This window comes from Lipotes vexillifer, unplaced genomic scaffold, assembly GCF_000442215.2.
Source record: "Lipotes vexillifer unplaced genomic scaffold, Lipotes_vexillifer_v1.1 scaffold948, whole genome shotgun sequence".
NCBI lineage: Eukaryota > Metazoa > Chordata > Mammalia > Artiodactyla > Lipotidae > Lipotes > Lipotes vexillifer.
The window spans coordinates 1060834-1085896 of record NW_006793764.1 but is presented as its reverse complement, the minus strand read 5'-3'; the positions used below and the strand labels follow the sequence as shown (position 1 = coordinate 1085896).

The window sequence follows — 25063 nt, the reverse complement described above, 5'->3', positions numbered from 1 at the left end:
GTAATGGCATTTGAGGTGGCTTGTTCTAGGAATCCCTACAGAAACAAAGTTCAGTAATTTGTGGGCCTTTAGCAGACTAAGTCACTTCTTCTCTCGTGTCTATCTTGGTGTTATAGTCCTCAGACTTTGTTGTTGGGTGTCATACCCAACAACCAAGCAGCTGAAAACAAAGCCTCGTCAGGCTTCTCTGCCATTAAATGCATTCCCTAGATGAGCCCTTGTAATCAATCTGTCTCCCCATGATTGACCAGTTGCTGCACCATAAAACCGTATCTTACTAGCTGGAAGGAAGTGTCATGAAAGTAAGGGAAAATCCTGAACCACATGGGACATGTCTTTGAGTATTCTGTAACCAATTATTTATTATTTATGCTCTTAGAGATTTTGAATGTATTAACGGAATCAGTTGTGAAATAAAGCAAATAGAATGAATGTGTTCTTTGTATGCCTTATGCTGGTTAAGTCTTACTTGTTGAGTTAGTTTTGTCAGAAACTGTTCATGACCCCAGAGATGTAACACTCAGAAACCAATTAAATTTCTAACAATATGCGGTCAAATATGATCCTTGTGGGGCCTGGAAGGTTAGAACAGGAGCTGGCGTGTAGGTGGGCATAAGATGGGGACCAGACCAAGAGGAATAAGGGTAGTAGCCAAGGGAGTATGAATCAAGGGAAATTGAGGACATGCAGGCCCCCTTGAAGTAAAAGCAGACCTGTTTGTGGCGTATGAGGAGAATCCTATCAGCTAATCAACACCAGTGTGGGTCCAAGGGGGATTACCTGTAGAATCCATGTAACAAAGAATAAATCTTGTTTATGTTTTCTGTACGATTTTTATTCCTTCTTTTCAGATGAGGAAACAGAGAATCAATAGGTCATATAGCTAGAAAATGATGGAGCCAGGTATTTTTGATTTCAGAGGTTATACTTTTTGTCTGCAGAAAAAATATTAGAAGCTATCTATCTATCTATCTATCTATCTATCTATCTATCTGTGTATTTTAATGTTCTCTTAATTGGTTAGCTTTCCAAGGCAATAATCTATTCTTATCTATTTCTAATCTCTATTGTGTGGCCTTCCATGGCAATAAAGAATGAGGGTTTGTTTGGTTGAGTTACTTCATAAACTTAAAGACCACTGTGAAGTCATGCACTAGACTTGTTTTTCCAACTTAAAAATATGATTTTATATTTGAGGGCTCAGAAGCCTTAGAAATTTCATTCTGGGATCTTCTAGCACCACTCCGGTAGACCTGGCCTTCAGTTCTGGTCCCCTGCCGTGCTGTGTGGCGTAACTGCAAGGGGCACCATTTATGTCATGTATGTAAACACCCTCCAATGCAGATGATGCCCCTGGAGGTAGGTGATGTCAGTGTTCTGGTCCCACGTGGCCCCATTCTGTTCAACTACCTTCCTGATATCAAAGCTGCCATGTGTTCCACCCTCTCTCAGGAAGCACAGATTGGCTCATTAAGGTATGAACATCAAGTGTGTATGGACCCGATTCTGCATGGCTCCCAAGGCATGGATGGTAGAGCTCTCTAGATTTTGAGGTGGAGAACTGAGGGGCAGGTGAGGGGCCACCCAAAGGTGGGATCAGCTTTGGAGTCACAAATAGGTCATACTTTCCCTATTGGTTCTACAGAATTTGCCACTGGTGGACATGTATGCTTGCATGATTTGGTGGCCATTTCTTTCCAGTCTCAGAAATGGAGAATTTTAAGAGGGGGTTGAAGTACTAATATGACATCAGATATTTCCATTATTGACTGATATGTATGGAAGGGGGGCAGGGGCAGCAAATTTCCAGGGAACGTTTTGCATTTTAGTCTTACTACAATCAACAGATTCCTATAGGGCTATTGCAATTCTCTTCAACCTAACTTCCTCCTTCAGCCATTTTTGCATTACTTGTTGTGTGCAAAGAAGGTGCTCAGCTTCCTTGTCCTGTAGGAATTTAAAATCCACTTATCTACCAATGGATGATATTCCCCCCCCCGCCCCCAGGAGGGATTTACTGAAATTCTGTTTATTCACACTGATAGTATACATGGATCTTTCTTCTCCTAAGGCTCTAGGACTTTGGGACTTCTCCTTTTCCTTTTACCAGCCAGGAGCTAGTCCAAAACACATCTTTTAACTACCCCTAGAACTCTATTAACTCTATCTCCTAATCTGTCAAATGCTCAGTAGTTGAGTGGACCTGGCTTGGTGCCCAGTCTGCTCTGGCAGAATTCTCTGGACAAGCTGAAGCAAAGTCTATGGTTTGCCTCTCCCCTTAAGAAGGATATCCCCACTGGAGCGCTGCATTTATAGCCTGTATAAGGATGCACAGGCATGTTGATGGCAGGCCTCGTGGTCCCAGCACCCAGTGCAGCCCTTGGCAGCATTTGTCTGTCTGGCTATGGATTGTTGTCTTTGGCAAACATCAGCATTAGATTTTGAAATCTCTTCTGGCTTCCTCTTCTCATCCAGGATGCCATTAACTATCTCCCTCTAGATGGATGTGTGTTCAAAGACATAAGCTAATATGAGCTCAGCATATAAATTGTAGATACAGTTGATCTGAAATCTACATAACTTGAAAACTCAAATATTGGAGAATTTTCTGCTCTTTCTCTCCGTCTCCATCTCTCTCTCTTTTTTAATAGAAAAAAAAAAAGCGCGCGCTGAGTTTTTGAGATGACCTTGGTGTCCCCCTCTCCCCACCATGGGTCTTTGACCTCTTTAATGATATAGGGCCAGAGAGTTCAAAGATATTTGGTGAAGTCATGGTAGGACCTTCTACTAAGTCATGGGCTCACTGGCCTAGGGTATCTGCTGTGTTCTGCTTTCTGTACAGGACCCCATGTAATACCACTAAGGTTCTCTCTTGTGCCCTCACTTAACTTCACTGGTTTGGGAGCTCACCAAGCTCTGACTCTCTTCTGTTAAGTCTTTTACTTTTCATAGGCTTCCTATGTGATTATCTCTCCTTACCTCTAGAATCCCTGTTCCTTTTCCCATCCCTTCTCACACTTTAGGCGTGAATACTTACATTGTACTCTTTTGGGCTCACAGCGCTACACATCTCTCATAACTCTGGAAAAAAAATGGTGGTTATTGTGCTTGGAGTAATGTTTTGTCAGGAAACAGTAATATGTCATTTATTCATCTATTCATTCACTTGGCAGTTGTGAGGTTATTGAGTACCTTCTCTGTGCCCAAGAATGGCCTAGAGGTTGAGAGTACAGGGTTGAAAATCCAGACCAAATAGAATCTGTATAGTTTTGTCATTGGTCTTCAGGTGTGTATGTGTCTTATGTGTCAGCTAAGCAGACTGGAGGGAAGAGGATGCCTTCCATAGGTAGTTGAATTCACACAGTTATGGCTTTCTTCCCATCTCCTCTGGAGCTGCACAGCCTCATGGTGATCTTGAGAGACCAGCAAGACTTGGGATCCTCTCCAACCCAAGTGTAGCGCTGTATTTGCAGAATAACTGCTATCTGAAGCCACATGGGAGGACCAGTTTCCTGAGGAAGCGTATTCAGGGTGTCACATGTTTCCTAGGATGATCCAATGACAATTTCATGTAATTTTTGTTTGAGGGGGAGGGAGGGTCAGCCCATTAAATAGGTAACTAAATATGATTTTATTTTAAAATCTTTAAAGTATTTTCACAAGTCAAAATGCATTCTTGTCAAACTAGGAATTCTAAATTTTGGTTGAGAAAAGGAAGCTGAGACATATTGTAAATGTACGTTGATAGTTTTCAGTACTGTCTCAGCTCAGTTGACCTTTCCCTTGATCAGCAATTAAATTCTGACAGCAATTTCCAACTTAAAAAGTTTGCATGGCTGAGTACGCCACAAAGGAAGGTAGGGGAAGTTCCAGCCATGGGTTCATTTCTGTTAAATGGAGCATTTTTATGGATCTCATTAAAGATCATGTTTACAAAAAAAATTTTAGGGGGGATTATTTTGCCATAAAAAAAACTTGAAAGTAGTTCCCCCTTCCCTCTCCCACTCCGTATGAGCCTGAGCAAAAACAAATGTGGTGAGCTAGGGAAGCAAAAAGGGGGCTAGCTAAGCTCTGGAGAGTCTTGATATTACCCAGACAGGTCTTACGCATTTAGATCTCTGTCAGGGGTTGGGATGGAGCAGGTTGGAGTTTTTGTCCTGGTGACTGATGTGCTTGATTAACCAACAACATCCAACCAAATCAGGCCAAGGCTTGGCCATGGATTTCACTACCCCCTGCAGGCTTATCCAGAGTCCTCCTAAATTGACTGGAAGCATGGAATTGCTGTCTTTTGTGAGTCCAATCTGCCTTTCTGCTGCACTCTGTGGCTCATCATTTTCCCTGCGAAAGAAGGAAAGTCCCGTTTCTTTTTTCTGCCCCTCAGGAAAGGCACAGCTCTTATTCTGTCTTCAGTTCCTTGCAGCAGCCAACTGTGCAGGCTTAGAAAGAAAAATGAAACCATAAAGGAGAGTGGAGTCTGCTGGAGTATTTACGCCCACATTTAATGCCTGACTTGGGTTAGAATAAATCAAAAGACAAAGGTGTTTTATTTTCTGATAAAAATTTCTCTCTTACTTTCCTGGGGTGGGGGGGAAGGATGGTGGGATGGGGTAGGAATATCCAGCAGGAGTGTGTACAGTGTGGTTCAGAGCTTAATAAATATGAGACACATTCTGGAAACAGAAGTTATACATCTCTCCTAGGCCTCTAACAGAATTTGTGAAACATCAAACAGGCCTTGAAATATCCCAGATAGGACTCACATGGACTTCTGATGTAGGTTATTACCCGTGACTGAACCAGTGGTAAGTACCAGACACTGTATGCACACTTCATGTGCATCTCATATAATCTTTACAACAGTCCTATGGGGTAGGTTTTGCATCATTTTAAGATGAAGAAAATGAAGTTCTGAGCAATCAAATAACTTGTCAATATCACACCGTTGGTAAGTGACTGAGCTGGGATTGCTGCCTTCTTCAAAGCCTCTTGGATTTCCCCAGTGAGGATCTCATAATCCTATTGAAAGCAATGCCAAGATAATCTTGAGTAGACTGGATACAAGCATCCCGCTACACATCCCTAAAACCAAATGATGCTTAGCATTGGTGAGTAGAATGGCTCCAACAGTGGGCTGGAGGAAGCAAGGGATATATATGTGAGGACGGTTTATGATGGAATTAAAAATAGGCAGGGCTTGGGCAGAGGGTCTTGCATAGTATCCCTTCATACCTGTGGTCCCAGGCTTCTTTTGAAGAGGAGAGCAGCTGGTTTTCATTTTCCTGAAACCTCAAGGTCCTAGGGAGGCAGGGGTCTGACAGTACAGTGGTGTGCCTGTGAAATGCTGAGACTCAGGTGTGTGTAAGGTGTGTGTTGTGTGGGCAAGGGCACTAATGCTGGTTGGAATCTTTTCCCTCCAGAGCACCCAGCAAACCTCAGAGAAGAAGGCTTCTTGGCCAAAATCTTTCTCTAAGGAGGGTGAGATCAGTAGCCAGCAGTAGACGATGCCAAGATATAGGTTGGGAAACCCAGCTTCATATGCTCACTGATTTCGCAAACCCAGAAAATGATGTCATGTATGATATGGATCTGCAAACAGACAAAGAGTGAACTCTGGGAATAACCACAAGGCCTGGGCAAAGGCTGAGGGTATTCGAGAAATTATTTTGAATCAAGTGTCAGAGTTAGACTTGAAAGACTAGGCTGTTCAGCAGTGAACTGTGTGCTCAATTTGAGTGAGGGTCTCTGCTTTTTTGCATTTCAAATTGTGGTTCATGTTCTTGGCCTCGACGGGAAGCTTCTTGGAAGCTTCGGGAAGGCAGAATTTCAGGTCCCACCCCAGATTTACTGAAGTAAGGTCTGCATTTTCAGAAGACCCCCAGGGTGGTTTGTATGCACAGTGAAGTTTGAGAACCACTGTGCTAAAAACATACTAGATATAGTACAGGGTATCAGGTACTGGTCAGTGATCTCAGTCTTGCCTACGCATTCGAATCACTTGGGCAGCCCCACCCCAGACCAATTAAATCAGATTCTTTTGGAGTAGGGCCCAAGTATTGACATTTAAAAAAAAGTTCCATAACGTACAGCTAGATGGTGGGTGCCCCATATGAAAATGGGAATGTTGCTTTACTGATTGGAGTTCTGAAAGAATTGGCCTCTGGTGTGGTGCTACTTAATGTGTTTGTCAGTGACGTAGAAAGGTATAAGATATACTGATTCCATCCGCCCATGATCGGGAATTGCGGAAGACTGCGAGCTAACATCCTGAAACCCATCAGGACTAAAACGTTCAGTGACTGTGACAAGAGGGAAGAAAGTGTGGACAAGTATAAGAGTCCTGCTACATCTCAGAGGGCCTCCATCCTCCCACATCAGAAAAGTATCCAAAGGTTAGAGTGAATTGCAAGTGAGTGATGATTCGGCAATGGAGGAGGGGCATGATTTAAAAGGCAGAGAAAAATCAGAACATGTGAAATGCAGGGAGCAAGAAGCCATGATGTAAACTTCCCCTGGTACTTGATGTGGTTAGGACCTTGTATAATGTTGTCCAAGTTAGGATGCTAGCACTGAAGTGCAACTATGATGAACTTTGGATACTTTCAGAGATACTAAGGCCTGAAGTAAAGTAAAAAAGGTTGATGTTATTTAGTACGTTGAATAAAAGACTAAGGGGAAAACAACATTTTTTAAATATAAAAAAGTGCTTTTGTTTGAAGGATGGTGATTAGCCGAGCTCTTTTACCAGAAGATTAGAATGGAGAATAGATACTAGGAAGAACTTTGTGTTGTAAAATGTGAGGAGACTGTGAAAAAAGGTATGAGGAAAAGAGACTTTTATGTGCTAATGTTGCTTTGGGGCCCAAGAGGCAAAAATGGATCTTAATAATATACCTAGAGACTGAGGAGCCTACCAAAGGGTAAATAAGAGGCTTCTGCTCTCTCCATATTGGGAGTAAGATAATTGTCCTGGAATTCTGCAAATTGACATTGACAAAGTTGGTGTTTCTTGAGTTTGCTTAAACACCCTGAACCAACTTTGTTTGTACACATCCAGTCATAGCTGTCTAGGATTATAGGAAACCTTATTTATTCTGAGAAAGGGCATCTACAAATTACCACAACAAATTATCAGACTTGATGGAAAACATATAAGCATTATCTTTAAGACTGTGAACAAGACGAGGGTGCCCTCTATCACCATTTTTATTCAACATTATTTTAGAGTTCCCAACCAACATGTAAGGTAAGAGAAATTAAATACATGTAAACACTAGAAGGGAAGAGACAAAGCTACAGTTCACAGATAATATGAATAACTAGGGTTTATTAGAAAACCCCAACGAATCTATAAATAATTGACTGGAATTACTCAGAATTTGGTGATGTTGCTGGATATAAAAAGAAATTAATTTAGTAAAACCAATCATTTCTACACACCAACTACAATTGAAAATTAGTTGTAAAAGGATAGCATTTACAAGAGCATCAAAAAAATCTTAAATACCAGAGTTTCGCTTCCAGTAATGGCTGACTAGAATATTGTAAACCAATTCTCAGAGAAAAGCTGGACAAAATACAAAAATAAATGTTTGAAGGTACAGAGAGCTATGTAAGCACTGATAATTTCCAGATTCAAGATCTGGAGTAAGAGGGAAGCCTCAGGAAAAGTGAATTCAGCATTTGGGGGTTGCTTTTCATTTTGAGGCAACCACAGATTCTGAAAACAAAAGCAATAGCTGAGAGATCCAGAAGCTGACCAGAGATGTTAGCAGTTCTACAGAGCTGGAGGAATGAAAAGTAGAGTTCAGGGCCCGTCAAGAAGAGGATGCCTTGTTAAACATCCCAAGCTTTTTTTTTGTTTTTCTTTTTTGCGGTATGCGGGCCTCTCACTGTTGTGGCCTCTCCCGTTGTGGAGCACAGGCTCTGGACGCGCAGGCCCAGCGGCCATGGCTCACGGGCCCAGCTGCTCCGCGGCATGCGGGATCTTCCCGGACTGGGGCTTGAACCCGTGTCCCCTGCATCGGTAGGCAGACTCCCAACCACTGCGTCACCAGGGAAGCCCCAACATCCCAAGCTTTTTGTTAGGACCCTACAAAGCTACATTCTAGGAGTAAAAGTGAACCAGAGCCAGACAAGTCCAAATAGGACTGAAGCTCAAATCAGCTTAATCCTGATTCGACCTTAACTGTATGTAAAATTAACTGCAAATTAAATCCTCTCTGGAGGATAATAATATCATCCAGAGCAGCGTATTACCTCGACAGTTTTTCCTAAAAAATGTCCTCCATGCTATCAAAAATAATTGGATATGTAAAAAGGCAAGACTTGACTGAAAAATAAGATAAAAAATTATAATAGACCCTAAAGGGAGGTCCAGATATTTAAGTTATCAAATATAGACTTTAAAATAGCTATGATTAGTACATTAAAATAGTTAAAAGGAAACATAGAGACTGTTGGCAAGAATGAGAAACTTAAAAATTATCAAATGGATATTATAAATGGAAAAATGAAAGTACTCAAGCTAAGAACTCAGTGGGTGGATTTAACTTCAGATTAGGCACATCAAACGAGAGAGAAAGTGGTAGATCAGAAAAAAATATCCATATTGAAGGATGAAATGGAAGCAGATGTACAATTTTAGAAGAACATAAGGTATATATATGTGACAGAGTGAAAATGTCCAAGAAGAGTTGATGAGAGAAAGTGACAGAAGCAGTAGTTGGTGGAGCAGTGGCTGAGGATTTTCCAAAACAGACGAAAGACTTCAAGCCACGGGCTCAAGAAATGCTATAAGTTTTCCGAAACGGACAAATAAGCATATCTGGGCACGATATTTCCTCCTGTCTCCTTGCTTCTGGTGTTTCTTTTAGATCAGCTGTCAGTCTTCCTATTGCTCCTGTGAAGGTCCTACATTTCTTTTTCTCTGACTTGCTCTACCCAATAGATGGTTATTGGCAGAGGGATAGAAAATGGACCACTTGAATAGGATAGACCAGAAATGGACCCATGAATATAAGGATATCTGCTATAATTATTTGGGAGAGTGGAAGAAAAAGGATGTATTTTTAATACACGATGCTGAGATAATTGATTATACATTTGGAAGATACATGAAATTTGATTCCTACCTAACATGATGCTCAAAAATTAATTTCAGGTACACTAAATAGACCCTAAAAGGCAAGACTATTTGAAATTAATGTAGGAGAATGTCATTGTGACATTAGGGTAGAGGATTACTTCAATAAGACACAAAAGAATAACTCTAAAGGGAAATACTGATTATAATAGTTTATAATAAAATTAAAAAGTCCTTCTTTGAGATATTACAAATTGTGTGAATACATTATTCAGAATATATGAACTCCAACTAATGAATAAGAAAGAGAAATAACCTAATTGGAAAATGGACAGATGAAATAAATAGTAATTTTACAGAATCAGTTTCACATGACAGATGGATAAATGGTCAATTTTATTACAGTCAGGGAAATGCAAATTGAAATTGCAATGAGCTACCATTTCATAATCAGCTGTTGAATAATACCAAGTGTTAACCAGGATATGGAGATATAGGAATTCTTATCCACTGCTGTTAGGAGTAGAAATGGGTATATCCATTTTGGAAATGTGTGTGGCAGTGTTGAGCCATGAGCATGCCCTGTGATCTATGAATTACATGACCAGGTATATACCTTAGAGAAAATCTTGCATATGTGCACCAGGAGGCATATACAGAAAGTTTCATAATGGTGTTTTTAATGAGCAGAGGTAATATAACATATGTTTATATATGTTAAACACATAAATGAAATATAGATTAATATAAAAATAACCTACTGGTTTATTGTGATGGTTAATCTTATGTGTCAACTTGACTGTACCATGGGGTGCCCAGATTGAACATTATTTCTAGCTGTTTCTTTGAGGGTGTTTCTGGATGAGATTACCATTTTAATTGGTGGACTCAGTAGATTATACTCCCAGTGTGGATGGGCATTATCCAATCTACTGAAGGCCTAAATAGAACAAAAGGCGGAGGAAGGACGAATTCACCACTTTTGCTCCCTGCTTGCCTGTTTGAGCTGGGGCATCTGTCTTCTGCCTTTGGACTGGGACTTACACCATCAGCTCCCCTGGTTCTCAGGCCTTCAAACTTGGGCTGGAATTATACCTCCAGCTTCCCTGTGTCTCTGGCTTGCAGAGGGCAGGTCATGGAACTGTTCAGCCTCCACAATTAGTATGAGCCAGTTTCCACGTCTGTGTGTGTGTGTGTGTGTGTGTGTGTGTGTGTGTGTGTGTGTGTGTGTGTATAACAGTAATAATCTATTTATTACAGAGCTGATAGGATATATTTTGGTTCTGTTTCTCTGGAAAACCCCAATGGATTTATCAAAAGAAAGAGACATACTTATACAGTAGAACACTATACAGCAGTGAATATGAAAAAATTTACGTGCACCAACAGTGATCAATCTCACAGTATTGAATTAAAAAGAGCAAGTCAGGGCTTCCCTGGTGGCTCAGTGGTTGAGAGTCCGCCTGCCGATGCAGGGGACGCGGGTTCGTGCCCCGGTCCGGGAAGATCCCACGTGCCGCGGGGCGGCTGGGCCCGTGAACCATGGCTGCTGAGCCTGCCTGTCCGGGGCCTGTGCTCCGCAACGGGAGAGGCCGCAGCGGTGAGAGGCCCGCGTACCGCAAACAAAAAAAAAAAAGAACAAGTCATAAAAGAATAATATATTGGTTTAACTCCATGATTGTAAAGTCCAAATATAGACATTAAACTATATAGTGTTTCAGGATAGCTATCAATACATAGGTAGTAAACACTATAAATTACCAACACAGTTACCTCTAAGGAGGAAGGAATGGGCTCTAATCCGTGATATATATAAGTGGCTTCTGGGGTGTGGTGGTATTTTGTTTCTTGAAACCGATGGTGGGTGTTAATTAAAGAAAAATACCACATCAACTTCTCTCCCCTGTGTGGGGCTGGATGGCATTGCCAGGTGAGTCTGTAGTCACCACATCCTGGCGAAGGATGTGCATTGTGAGTGAACTAAGTATATGAAGCCAATTTTGGCCAAATCTCCATTTGCAGATCTCCTTTTCAAAACTATCAACTCATACTCATTTGCAAGAAAACCTAACCCATCATGTCTCAAATCATCTGTGATCAGATTGCCAAAATATGGGTTTTGGTACAGCTACTTGTTTTCACAAGGTCTTTGGAGACTATTTGTGACACTGTTTAAAATTGTTCTCCTTCTGTCCTGCCTTACAAATTCTGAAAAGTTTGGGCTGATTCAGTTCTTCTAAGCTGAAGGCTTCCATGCAAGGTCACGTTAAGGTTTTCTCTCTATGTTGATTCCATGAACATTAAGGTTTCTGCCTCCCACACTGCTGTATTGTTGTACAGTTCTCCCTAGTCCAGCGGAGGAGCTTTCCGTGTGGCTGTAGAAGCCCAGGTCACCTGCAACCCAGAGCTTTGGAGAACTCTCTTTGAAGGAACAGCTTGGTATCACACAGTGGCTTTCAGTTCAGAGGTGACACTTTATTCGTGATCTTTCTCCTCCATCATCCTTCGTTTGTACAGGCTACTGGTGGAGAGCAGGAGGGGTGTATGCGTGATTCCATGGGGGTGGCTGGATTCTCACAGTGACTCAGTTCTCCTTAGCATTTGTTTACACCTGCGTACTCCCAATCTTTAATCCTTACAAACCTTTCCCCACCTTAGTAAAATACAGTGGATTTCAGCCTTTCTCTTGTTCCTGGTGCTTTGCAGCGGGGATGTACCTTGAACAAAATATGCCCCCCTCACCAGTCTGGCGAGGAGAGATGGTAGACTTACAGGGCCCCTGGGGGAGGGGAGGGTGAGGAGTGTAAGGAGCCAGGTTTGTTTGTGTTTCTCAAAGAGCCGCACGGTGATACCAGGCTGCCTGCCTTTGCTGGTTTGAAGTCCTTGGCAATAGCCCTTGCTTATTTCCTTGTGAGTATTCATGCATTATCATGACGTCTTTTATTTAAGCTGGCGTAGTGGCTGCTCAGTTTTCCAGTAAGGAAGCAGATGTTGCCTCATGGCCTTAGGCACTTCTGGGGGTAAAAGAATGTAAACTGCTAAAGCCCTGCCCCTTCATGTCCCTGCCTCAGACTCCATTATGGGCTGAAAACAGGAACTAAAAAACAACTAAAACACTCTGAATTGTTACAAAAGGAGACTGCAGCCCCAGCTGACAGTGATGCGGGCTTTATGGGAGGAGAATGTCTGCATGAAGAAAGAGAGAAAAGAAAGCGGACACTCAAGTGAGCCAGGGGAACAGTATATGTGGCTTTTTGAGGCTTTGTGCTAGTATATACTTCTGGATTCACTTGGGGTTCTTTATTGACTTCGACTGTGTGTAGAAGATCCTGTCTAAGTACGTTTCAAGTACTTAAACCCCTCTGATTGGAAACCCCTGTAACCCCATCAGTATAGAGGGGTGTGTATATTTGGCAGGGGTGGGAGAGCAGTAGTTCAACAGTCCAGCAACAGAACGCAAGGGAGTGGGATGGAGTAGAGCGTGGGCTGCTGAAAAGCTGTCATCCCAGGCCGAGCCCTGGGTGCCTCCTCTCTCCCCCTGCCCAAGGGGCTTCTTTGCCAGGACCTCCAGAGCGGGGTCCAGAGGGTGGAGAGCCTGTGACAGCTAAATCACTGGATGCCTGCCTACTGGGGAAGACCCTAATGTTGGCCTGGGCCCGCTTCTGTTTTATAGCCTGATAGATTTGGGCTCTCCCTTTCCCTCTTCAGAGGCCTACAATCTGCACCAAATGTTTCACATTACTCAGTGTGAAAAACCTCCTATTCTTTCAGATTTTTTACAAGTTCATACATCCGTGGAAACCTGATATTCCATATTTCATTCTGCTTCGTGGATGTCATTGTGAGGGATGCGGGTTCACATGCAACAGGCCTCTTTTGGCTTTGATCAGCTTGACCGCAACTAATTGTAAATGGAGAACAAATGAAAGAAATATTTACAAATTTCATGGGAATTCAGGCAGGGCCTAAGCCTTCCCTAATGCTTCCATTCACAGTAAATGTTTATTGAATACTTTGACTCTACTGTGCACTTCAGTATTTATATAGTATTAGGTTTTAGCTTGTTCTGGAGGGATCCAAAGAGTTAGTAAACCGACCTTGCCCTTCTCCCTGCTTTACCCCCTTCCCTTCTGCAAACTTCCTTTCTTTTGCATCACAAAATCTGCTGCTGCCTAAAGAAAACCAACTCAAATTCCGAAGCTACAGCTGTAAGAAGGGGTAGGAGAAAAAGGTGGGGAGAGACAGAGAGAAGGGGGAAAAAAAGGACTGTAAAATTTAAAACAAATTTTGAGTTGCATAGTCGAGTTGGGAAAAGTCAAATGAAATTGTTTGAGATTTGTTCAAAATAAAGTTATAAATTTTTGGATCCAGGTTAAGCAGCTGTTGGGTCAGGCAGGCTAAGGCCTAAAAGGCAGCACCGACTAAGAGCTGAATATTATGCAATCAATCAGCAGTTGCCTGGATACAAAGAAACATCCATAGCCCTGTAAGGATTTCTGATTTAGGACTTTGCATTTCTAAGCCTACTTTTCCAGAAGAATTTTTGTTCACTCAGGAAGCAAAATAACCTCTGTGATTTCTCCCTGGAGGTAATAGAGACGAGTCACGCTATGGCTAGGAAGGGGTTGGCCGACACCCCGCCTCCAGCTTCCCCGCCTCATGGCATAAGCTGGAAGTCCTATCAGACCCTAGCTTCTTCCAACTGCTGTCATGAGCTGCTGACACTTCCCAGGGCAGCTTAGACAAGTGATGGTCCAGATACTGAAGATCAGACAGGAGGTGACTTCTTTCCAGAGAGTCCTTTGGTTACCACCTTGGACGGCAAGTGCTTCTGAGGTTGGCCAATCAGTGCTCCAACAACTGCTCTTTCAATCAGGAGTATTTCACATCTGTACCTGCTGTACCCTAGGCCCGTTCCACGCTAGGAGTTGGAAAAGGCTAGATTCTGTTGTTTGTGGCCCCTGGCTTAACCTGCTGTTCTCCACCTTTCCACCCAGGCGTGAAAGACATGATTTAGGGATCACACAAAGGAGAGGGTGAATGGCTGCAACAACCCCAAAACAACCCGAAAGTCTAATGAGAGAGGTGTTTGCAAAGGAGGTGGTCATAAGACAGGATAGATGGCTTGCGATAGAGGAGAGGTGGCAGAGAAGAGAGATGGGGCGTTGCGGAAGGAGGTCAACTCCAAGGCTAAGAAAAAGTGGGAATGGGATCCCAGAGAAGTGTTCAGAGTGTTTTATTACAAATTTGCTATAGAAAATAATATTTTAAGTTTTACTCATTGTTCTCCTTCCAGTGCTCTCCTCTTGCCTCTGGAGCTGCACTTCTCATTCCCAGGAGTCCTCTTTAAAAAAAAAAATGTGTTTTTCAAACAATAGCTTCCCATCACAATGTGCTCTTATAGCCCCCCTGCATCGGCAGGCGGACTCTCTCAACCATTGTGCCACCAGGGAAGCCCATAGCCTGCTTACTCTTAAATGTAAGTGAACAATAGTAACAAACAGTTTTCATTTTTAAAGATTATTTGCAAAAAGCTAAGTGGACAGAGCTGGAATGGTGGGGTTTCTTAGCCGCACAGCAGAGCACAGAGCTGGCTGGAACCGAACTAAACTGACCACATGCAAACAGCTTGACCTTGCATGTAGTCAGTTAGTGGGGGACATTGGTCTTGGTGGGTAAGGTACTGCTCTGTAGCCTCAAAGGGCAAGATAGTATGGTGTTTAAGGACTTTCATTTTGGAACCAGACTAGCAAGGTCAAATCTTGTCTCTGCCGCTAATAAGCTGTGTGATGGGCAGGTTTCTCAACTGCTGTCTACCTCAGATTCCTCATCTAGAAAATGGGGCAAATAATAGTGCCTATGTCATAGCGTTGTTCTGAGAACTGAATGAGTCAATGTACATAAGATGTTTAGAGTAGCACCTAGCACATAATACATGATGCATCAATATTGGCTGTTTTATTATCTCAGGAGGCAAGAGGTATTTTCTTTATCAGAGAATTAAATTCTCACTGCCATCTTAGCAACAGAAGTGTTTATGCAACTTAGATTTCTTTGGTCTTTTGGAAAGATACTCTACTTTAGGGCCTTTCTGGGACTAACAATCCTATCAATTTATGTTTAGTACTCAGGAGTGACTGCTGTGTTTTCACGTTTTAGTTATTTCTTATGGGTTTTAATTCAATACTATATGTATTTTAAATCATATATGTGTTTTAAAAATGTATGTTCCCCTTAAGAATCGAGAGGAGAAAATCCACCTGCAGTGCATTTGCAGAAGAATGCTCAATTAGAAAGATCTTTAAACTTGCCCTTAGCGCCTTAGACCAGTTTTCTTCAGTGTGCCTTAAGCAAGAAAATGGTCGTTTTTCCTAATTGTCCGTTTTAAAGATGGTGATTATAATTTTTCAATGGTCAGATATTGAATGAATTGTTCAGAAATGAAATTAGAGTGTGTGTTAATCAGTGTTAATTGACGGGAGCAGAAGGAGGGAGGTGGTGGACAACTGTAAAGAAGTGTTGTCTACCTTTCCTATTAAGGACTTGTCTGGACTTCCACGAACAAGGGACAGAAGACATTTATTCTACCTGAAATTTGAGCTATGAAAATTGTCCTGTGTCTAAACATTCTTAATGCCTCCAGCATTTTTTCTAAACTGCAGTTTAAAGAAGAACAAGAAAGCAAGTCGTTTGCAAATGGTGCCTCTGAACAAATGGCCAACATTCCAGATGGGGTTTTGTGGGGCTCCACCCACATTAAGCTGACCGAAATGGGGGTGACCCAAGGACAGTAGATCCTTTTGTTGTATTGTTTTGATGCAGAGCAAGTGACATTCCTCAGGCTCCTTTTCATGTAGCAGGCCGCCACAGAATATGTTGCTACTCTTCTTACCTGTGGGACTGGCTTGTATCAACTCCAGAACTTTTAGGCGTGTCTGATGGCAAATGAAAACTGATACTGGTGCGCAGTGTTATGACTACTTGGTTACTGGACAACCAATCACCTCTGTTTCCAAGTCCTTTGAGCAATTTCAGTTTAACCCTGAAAAATTGTTTATGAGCAATGATATATACCCATATATCCAAGAATATATTTATACAAGAAAAATAGGCACCTATGTTCCCTTCATATGATATATATTACACATTCATGCTGGGATTAGACATTGTATCATGATAATGGGTGCATATGGGTTTGTTTGTACACCTGTTTATGTGGTGTAATGTGACTCTATTTGTATAGGTGCATGTCTATGTGGATATAGATACATGTAGACACTCTGAAAACAGTGCTTCTGTGGCTATAGAGTGAACAAAGCCCCAAACCCATTGATTATGTGAATATTGCTCATATAATACACAAGTCCCAAAGCACTGCTACATGTCAGAATTGTGGGAAAAGGGAGATGGTCTTAGAATGTCTTCTATAGCATTCCGTGCGACATTGTGATTTAATTGCCCTGGAATGTAGCACGAGAGGTTTGTACTTCTTACCCGCTTGAGCACTGAGAAAATTATAGGCTCAACCAAATTACAGTGAAACAAAATCTGTTGAAAATGAACAATCTATTTTATGAATTATGCCACAATATAAATATTCAATAATTAATGCATGCTAATACACGCATTCAATATATTCAACTTTTCAACTGCAAATATTTTCTAGAATGCCTTTATGTAGTTACATCTACTGTCTGTGGAAACTGAATTTTAGCTTTAGCCTTGGGTAAATTTCAAACAATGACAGTTCACTGGAAGTGATTCCAGATGCCATTGAATATAGAAATTGAAAACTGGCAGCTAGCATGCAAGATTTTGCCAACAATTGGGTTTTGTTTGGCCGCTTGGTATCTGTATGTGTTTGTGTGTGTGTGTGTGTGTGTGTGTGTGTGTGTAAACATTTTATCGAGGTATAATTGTGACACAATAAACTGCATGTATTTAAAGTATACAGTTTGATATTTCACAGGTATATACCTGTGAAACCGTCTTTACAATCAAGATAATTAACATAGTCTTCACCACAGAAAGTTTTCTCATTGCCCTTTGTAATCCCTCCTTCCTGTCCTTAGCCCCTGCAGGCAATCACTGATCTGCTTTCTGTCACTATCGATTAGTATGAGTTTTCTGAACTACTTATTTCTGAATGGAATCATACTGTATGTACTCCTTTTATGTCTGGCTTCTTTCACTCAGCATAATTATTCTGAGATTCATCCAAAAATCATAATAATTACAAAGGTTTTCTCCTACGTTTACTTGTAGAAGTTTTATAATTTAGGTTTTACATTAGGGTCTACATCCACGTTAAGTTAATTTTTGAACATGATCTATGTTCTGTATCTATGGTTCCATAGATGGAAGTTCATTTTTCTTTCATATGAATACTGAATTATCCCAGCACGCACTGTTTGTTGGAAAGACTGTTCTTTATTCACTGCATTGCTGTGACATTCTCAAGCTGGAGCAGTTGTAGGGCTTACCTCATTTTCCATTTCTCAGAGGTCAGTGTCCCTCATTGACTGATGTCCAGTGTCTTGAAAACCATTGTTTCATATATTTAGTCTATTTTTGTTTATTTCAAGTGGGAAGGTAAGTTTGATCCCTGCTGCTCCATCTTGGTGAGAAGTAGAAGTCCCATGCTTAGAGTATTTTTGAAATTTTAAAATGTGTTTCCAATAGATAAAAATTAGGAAATATGGTATTCAACCTAGATTTCTGGCTTCTCATGGAAAATCTGCAGATTCGGCAAAATGAGATATACACTCCACGTGGCATCAATCGATAGCACAGTTTCCTCTTTCTTTGTGGCAGGAGCTTCCTAGCTTCTGGCAGCCCCCATCTTGCTTGCTTCACTCTTACCGCGGGCCTCTCGCTGTCGTGGCCTCTCCCGTTGCGGAGCACAGGCTCCGGACGCCCAGGCCCAGCGGCCATGGCTCACGGGCCCAGCCCCTCGGCGGCATGTGGGATCTTCGCGGACTGGGGTACGAACCCGTGCATCGGCAGGCGGACTCTCAACCACTGCGCCACCAGGGAAGTCCTTGCTTCACTCCTTTAACTTACCTACTCGACCCCCTTAGGCCTGATCAGTCCAAGTCTTTCATTTCATTCAGGAGGAAAGGGAGAGAGGCAAAGTGAGATGGTGTTAGAATCTGGGTTATCTGGCTCCAAATCCAATGGTATTTCCACTGAGATTGGACAGTCATATTGTATTACTGGTATGGAGATAAGCAAACTGAAGGTCTCATGAATTGCTGACAGGTTTAGATGCTCAGTGCCTATCACTCACACTCTTCTTACATCTTGATATTTATCTGTGAAGTTTATTATAATTTATCTGTTGCAGTATTTAGAAGCAAATTATGTAGCAGGGATTTAACTTAATTTTTTTAAAAGAATTGCTTATTCAACAAAACCATCTTTTGAGGATTATCATTTTTCCTTATTAAATAAACTGCCCACACACCTATCAGAATGACCAAAATCTGGAACACTGATGACACCAAATGCTGATGCAGTTGTGGAGCAGTAAGAACTCTCATTCATTGCTGGTGGGAATGCAAAATGGTGCAGCCACTTTGGAAGACAGCTTGGCAATTTCTTACAAAACTAAAATACTCTTACCGTTTGATCCAGGAATCATGCTCCTTGGTATTTACCCAAAGGACTTGAAAACTTATTTTCACCCCAAAACCTGCACATGAACGTTTATAGAAGCTTTATGTATAATGACCAAAACTTGGAAGCAACCACGATATCTTCAGTAGGCGAATAAATAAACTGTGGCACATTCGGACAGTGGAATATCATTCATTGCTAAAAAGAAGTGGGCTGTTAAGCCACGAAAAGACATGGAGGAAGCTTAGATGCATATTTCTGAAGTGAAAGAAGCCAACCTGAAAAGGTTACCTAATGAATGGTTCTAACTATACGACGTTCTTACCACGAAACTATGGAGACAGTAAAAAGGTTAGTGGTTGTCTGAGGCTGCGTGGAGGGAGAGATGAATAGCCAGAGCACAAAGGAACTTTAGGTCAGTGAAAATACTTTGTGCAATACTATAATGATAGATACATGTTGTTACACATTTGTCCAAACCCATAGAATGTACACCACCAAGAGTGAACTGTAATGTAAACTATGGACTCTGGGTTATAACGATATGTGAATGTAGGTTCATTAGTGGTAACAAAGGTGCCACTCTGGTGGGGGATGCTGATAATTGGGGAGGCTGTATATGTGAGGGAGCAGGGGTATATGGGAAATCTCTGTACCTTCCATTGAATTTTGCTGTGAACCTTAAACTGCTCTTAAAGTAGAGTCTTAATAAAAATAAATAAATTACTGGCAGCATTTATGTTGAGTGTCGCAAGCTCGGAGTTCCCACCATAAGATAATACTGAAATGACAACAACGTAGAGAATATGTTTATGGTATTTCTCATCTATTCATAATGTTTTTTAGATTATTGAAGGTGTTTATGTATATGTATATACATGGACAAATTCAATCTGTTAGCCTGGGAAATGACGTAATAACAAGCTATATTTACCCATCCCCGTCTCAATTGATTAGTCAAAGTATTATTAAACTGTTGTGCAAAATATAGGAATAAGGGTCAAGAAACAAATCACAAAACCACTAAGGGTCATGTGAAGTCACACTTTCTTAGTAGACATGTTGTAAAAATGCATATGATGCATTTTTGGAAACAAGTCCAACATCTTAGGAAAATCTGTCTCTTTACTGTCAGATGTTAGATGCGATGGGAAAATATGTAGAACAATTTATAACTTTTGATTTCGTATTCTGGCTTAAAAAATAGACCCTGTAGAAAAAGAACTGAAGGCATAATACGGAATTATATTGGTATTATTTTACTGACTTACCACAGATGACTATTTCTGATTTAGAAACAAAAAGGAACTGTCAAACTCTCTTATGATTTCCATGTGTTGGATTATATTAGATACCTAACAGAAACTTGTTTTACCTGCTTGCAAGAGCTTTTAAAACTGCCTGTGTGACAAAGAATACCATTCCAAAGGCAAAGTGGGAACATGCTTTTACTAAGATAGCAGATAATAGCAAAGCTTGGGCTTCTGGGGAATATGTCCCCTTCCAGCCCAGCAGCTGGAGAGCTGCCCTTGACCGACAGAACGGAGCAAAGAAGCTCAGGATGTGGGTTTCTGCTTTTCGGAGCTGACAGTATTGCGATGTAGGATACTTTATATATTGAAAAGTTCTCAGACAGTAAATTCTGCTCTTCTAACAGGTTTTCAAAAGAGTGTTGTTTAAAACCACTGAGTGCTTTTTCTGTTTCTTCATGGTTACCTCTCTTCATTCTTATTTTCTCTCTCTTCCTCTCTTTGCCTTTTCCCCTCCTCCTCTGCACCTTCTTAGGACTTGCTTCTTTCTGGATTCGAGCATGTCTGTGTTAGCCTCTCCTTGAGAATCCTCACTTAACCGCACCTCTCCACGCATATCTTTCTCCCCCTTAGCGTGTCTCTTTAGAAGGCTTAAACAGGACACTCACACCCACTGTGTCTCCTCAAATCCAGCAATGTGACCAGTTTCTGTCCCCAGTTCCCTTCCAAATCTTCAATTCTGGCTAATATCTCCTGTGGTCTGTTCATGGAGAGAAAGATTGATCAGACTGAATTTTTTAGCGATCTCATGCCTCCTTGGGCAGAGTTTGTTTCTCTTCTTTCTAAGCCAATTTGACTACAGGAGACATTTTTTTCACTTTATTTTCTTCTCACTTTATTTTTCTTACATTTTCTCCACCTTTTCCCTCCTGACTCTTCATTAACCTGATCATCGAGTCCTTTTGGCTCTACACTCAACATCGATTTCCTCCCAGATCGTATCTCCTCTTACTGCATTTCCTACATTTTCATAGACAGTCTATAATTTAAAGTTTTGTTTTGACCCCAAAGCTTGGAAATATGCTGGTAAGTTTTTGATAGTCTGGGTTTCTTTTACCATCTTCCTTCACTCCCCATCACTCTTGGTTTTCCTTTATTAAAACAAAAAATGTTATTGTCACCACTGGAGAGAGCATTTACTCAAAGTTGATTTTCTCTCCTGAGGACATCTTTCTTTTCACACATAGTTGTGCACATCTCTTTCCTTGTTGCGACTCCTGGAGACCATTCGTGATGTGATGTTTATTTTGTGTTTGTGGCTCTTTATCATTTTCCTCCCAGTCATCCTTCCCTATGTCCATTCTAAGCCTAACTTTGACTTCCTTGCCTTGAGGAAGGTTGTAGATGGGTCTGAAGATGAGGTGCTTGAAGTGGCTCCCTGGCCCTCCTTCAGCTGCTGGCTTTTGCTTTTCTGGAGAGGGTAGGTGAGTAGAAGGTTGGGGAGATGGAAAGTGATGGAGAGAGAGTCTCCTCCTGGCCTGGAGAGGAGACAGAGTGTCATGGTCCATGGCTCCCATGAAAGCTGGTGACCTTTGACCCACTCTCACGTGCCTTAAGGGAAGGACAAGGCTGAGACTAGGGTGAGGCAAGTGAGGCAACTGACTCAGGCATAAAATTTGAGAGGACTCTAAAAAGACCTCAGTAATCAAGGTAATTATATTTTATTGCAATATTTTAAAAAGTAAAAATTAATGCAAAAAATCCATGATGAACAAATATCAATATTTTAAATAAAGACAGGATGCGGAAGGGGTGGAACTCCAGAGGATGGTAGCTGGTGTATCCCAGGCATTGTTGCCCCCAGGCAGCTTAGCAATGATTCTCAGGCTCCAAGGGCACCGATGTAGCGGAGTCCCTTGATTTCTAGGAATCCTGGGGGTTTGGGCAGGAGCCATCCCAACAGCAACCAGTACGGAGAGATGGACAGAGCGGGCATCTGTAAAAATTTTTTGATGTCGAAAAACCCCTGGAGACCTTTGCGTAGCCATGGGTAGGAGCCCAGATAATGGTAGAAATGAGGCCTTGCTTTTGCATAGATTTTTAATTTCAAATAAATAGAAATAAGGCACTTACTGCACTCACGGCTTTACTGTTGCAAATTCAGACTGAGTACACTGCCTCCGTCTGGAGCTTTGTCACTATCTTGAGTGAGGAATGGGAAGCTGAGATTCTTTATTTTCTCTCCCCAATTCTGTATTGCCTTCCCTTCCCAATCACAAAGTCCACTCCTGTTATTAACCTGTGACTCACTGACCTGGCTTTCATACGTTTAAAGATCTGGAAAGGGTATATAAAAAACCAAAGACATCCTCTGCTTCTTGCTTTCACATCCTTAAGATCTGACCTCTTTTTTTCAAGTCTCAGAATCGGCACCTTAATATGGGTTCTGCAAGGCAGCTTGACTTGACGGAACGGTCATGGGCCCCATGAATGCTAGGCCTGACTCTGCTCTGAACGAGCTGTGTGAATGTGGATAAGTGAGTAACTTTCACTCTCTGACCCTCAGTTTCCTCATCTGTGCAGAGGGGCTTAAACCAGATGAGCTCTAATGTTTCTCTCTGGCCCAACATTCCACGCATTCTAAGGATGATTTTATTTGTCACCGAAATGCGGATTTCCAGCCAGTTCACTTATGATCACTTTAAAACAGCCCAGCTCTGGTTTTACTTCTCACCCTGGACTTTGGCGTTGTAGTTTCCATTTTCGAAATCTGTTGGCCTTTAGTTGTCATCTGTGTTAAAATCAGATTCTTCACTCTTGGTTTCAAGATGCCAGCTTATGAAACGAAAATCTCTAACAAGGTCTTTGCTCTGCTTGAATGTAAACTTTGCTGAATGTTAAAGCAGAAAAAGAAACCATAAGACTTTGGGCCAACCATAAACTAGTTTCCTCATCTGTAAAATAAAGAGGTTTTATTAGATGCTCTTTTAAGCCCTTTTCAGTTTTAAAATTCTAAATTACTTCAAGAAGCGTGATGTTCTTAGATTCTGAATAAGTTTGATATCTTTTTTGTCCCAATCATCAGCTCTTAGAGTATTCCAAGTTTCTTCTCCCATCGATTACCTACAGATTTACATAGAAGTATCAGCTTCTTAGCTCTTGCGTGGCCCACCAAACTTATGTAACTTGGTGTTGGACGAACACTGCTGTTTTATAAAGAGGTTGGGGAGTTCCCCTAATCCATATTATTTTAAACATTTAAAAATCTGAAAAACTTTTTTTTTTTTTTTTTTTTTTTTTTTAAAGTAAAAATTGTTTTTTTTAGCCACTACAGAAAAGAAAGCTGTGTATGTTCTCCACTTCATTTGCTAAAAGAACTGCATGGGCTTTCTCATTCTGATGCTTGGGGACTGTGAGATTTGGTCTCTGGATCCTTGTCTTAAAGACAATGGTGGGGTCTCCTTTCTTCCTGGTGTGGTTTCCCTGCCAGGTTCTGTGAGTACTTCTGGGTCACTGACCCAGCTCTGCAGTCTCTTGGGCTGCTGAAGGGGCCATTGGGGAAAGCAGGCACCTCCTGTTGAGTCCTGGCTGTGTTGCTCTGTCCCACAGGACTTCAAGAATTTCTTTCTCTTAAGTGGTAGCATATCAGTTATACAGAAATGCACTTTAGGAAACAGTCTTCAGGAGGGTGCAGATAAGTTCCTACCGTCTTAATAGATCATCCCCAACTCACCCTTCAAGTCCCACTTCAGTGTGATAAGGCTAAAAATTGAGCTCTGGCACCGACACTCAGGGACAGAGTCAACATTCCAGAGGCTCTGCACATATGTACACATTCTGTGATAACGTGTGGACTTCTGTATTGAGTGAGGCTGAATTCAGAGAGATGACAGAGCTTATTAAAGTGGATAAAGTGAAAATTGTAGCTTATGATGGTACAAATACTGCCTTTAATACTACAGAATGCATAGAGGAAAAATGGCTTTTTAGTGCCGTCTTCTGTCATTAAGCAGCACTTTTTGAAGTGCAACAAAACGAGACTTTAGAAAACATTATTCTAGAAATGTAGGAGTGATTACACTGTGCTGCACGGATTGGAGGATGTCAGTAGAGAGAAGCTTATAATTCTGTGGCCTCTTACATCATCTTCATTATGCAGCATGAAGAAACTTAACTTTTTATGACAAGTCAAAATTATTGCCAAAGAACAGTATTTAATAAACTCATTCTAAAACTCAATGTGACTAATAATAGGTGGCACTGTTAAGCTAGCAATATAGAGATATTAGATAAGCATTTTATTAGCTTTAGATAAAGAGTACCATGTTCATTGTAGGGAAGTTGGAAAAATATATCATTTCAGTAAAGTCATGTCAGTTTTATCAGTTGTAACTTTTGCAGTTAATAAAAACCATTAGCAAGAGGTTTTAGCAAATTCTGGATAAATTTTACTTAGAAAATCCATTTTCTAAAGTAATACAGAACCAGTGGTAACATTGGTATGAGAAACCTACTAAGAAATAAAACTCTGTTAGGAAAAAGTAGATAATCTTCAGACAGAGTTCCCAGCCAAAACAAAGCAACAAAATCAAACCACAAAACCCTGTTCCCAGTAAGATAAAATAGTCCCATTTGACATTAAATCATTTCCTGAACTGGCTATATTGATCGAGATTCATACATTTAAAAATAACCTTACATCCTAATATGTGTTTGACTTTTAATTTAAAAATCTTATTAAATGTAAAATAAAAGGGATGGTGGTGTGGAGACTCTTCATGTCTTTGAGTTGAAACTTTCAGTGCTTGGATTCATTTTGGTGAATAGGAAGAGAGCAAGTTGGAGTGAGATTATATGTTTTCTTGATCCTTCTTATGCTTTTAGTAGCTATCTCTTCTGTAATGTTCCTCTGCTGCCTTCTCTTTTGAAATACCGGCATGCCTTGAAGATATGATGGGTTCGGTTCCAGACCACTGCAGTAAAGTGAATATTGCAGTAAAGTGAGTCACATGAATTTTTTTGGTTTGTTTCTCAGTGCATACAAAAGTTATGTTAACACTATATATATCTATATATTCTCTTTCAGATTCTTTTCCCATATAGGTTGTTA

At 41.1% G+C, this 25063-nt stretch overlaps 1 pseudogene; it reads left to right on the top strand.

The window, feature by feature from the left end:
- The first annotated feature begins 6231 nt into the window (after nt 1-6231).
- On the top strand, nt 6232-23962 carry LOC103086864 (transcription initiation factor IIA subunit 2 pseudogene; annotated as a pseudogene).
- The last annotated feature ends 1101 nt before the right edge of the window (nt 23963-25063 follow it).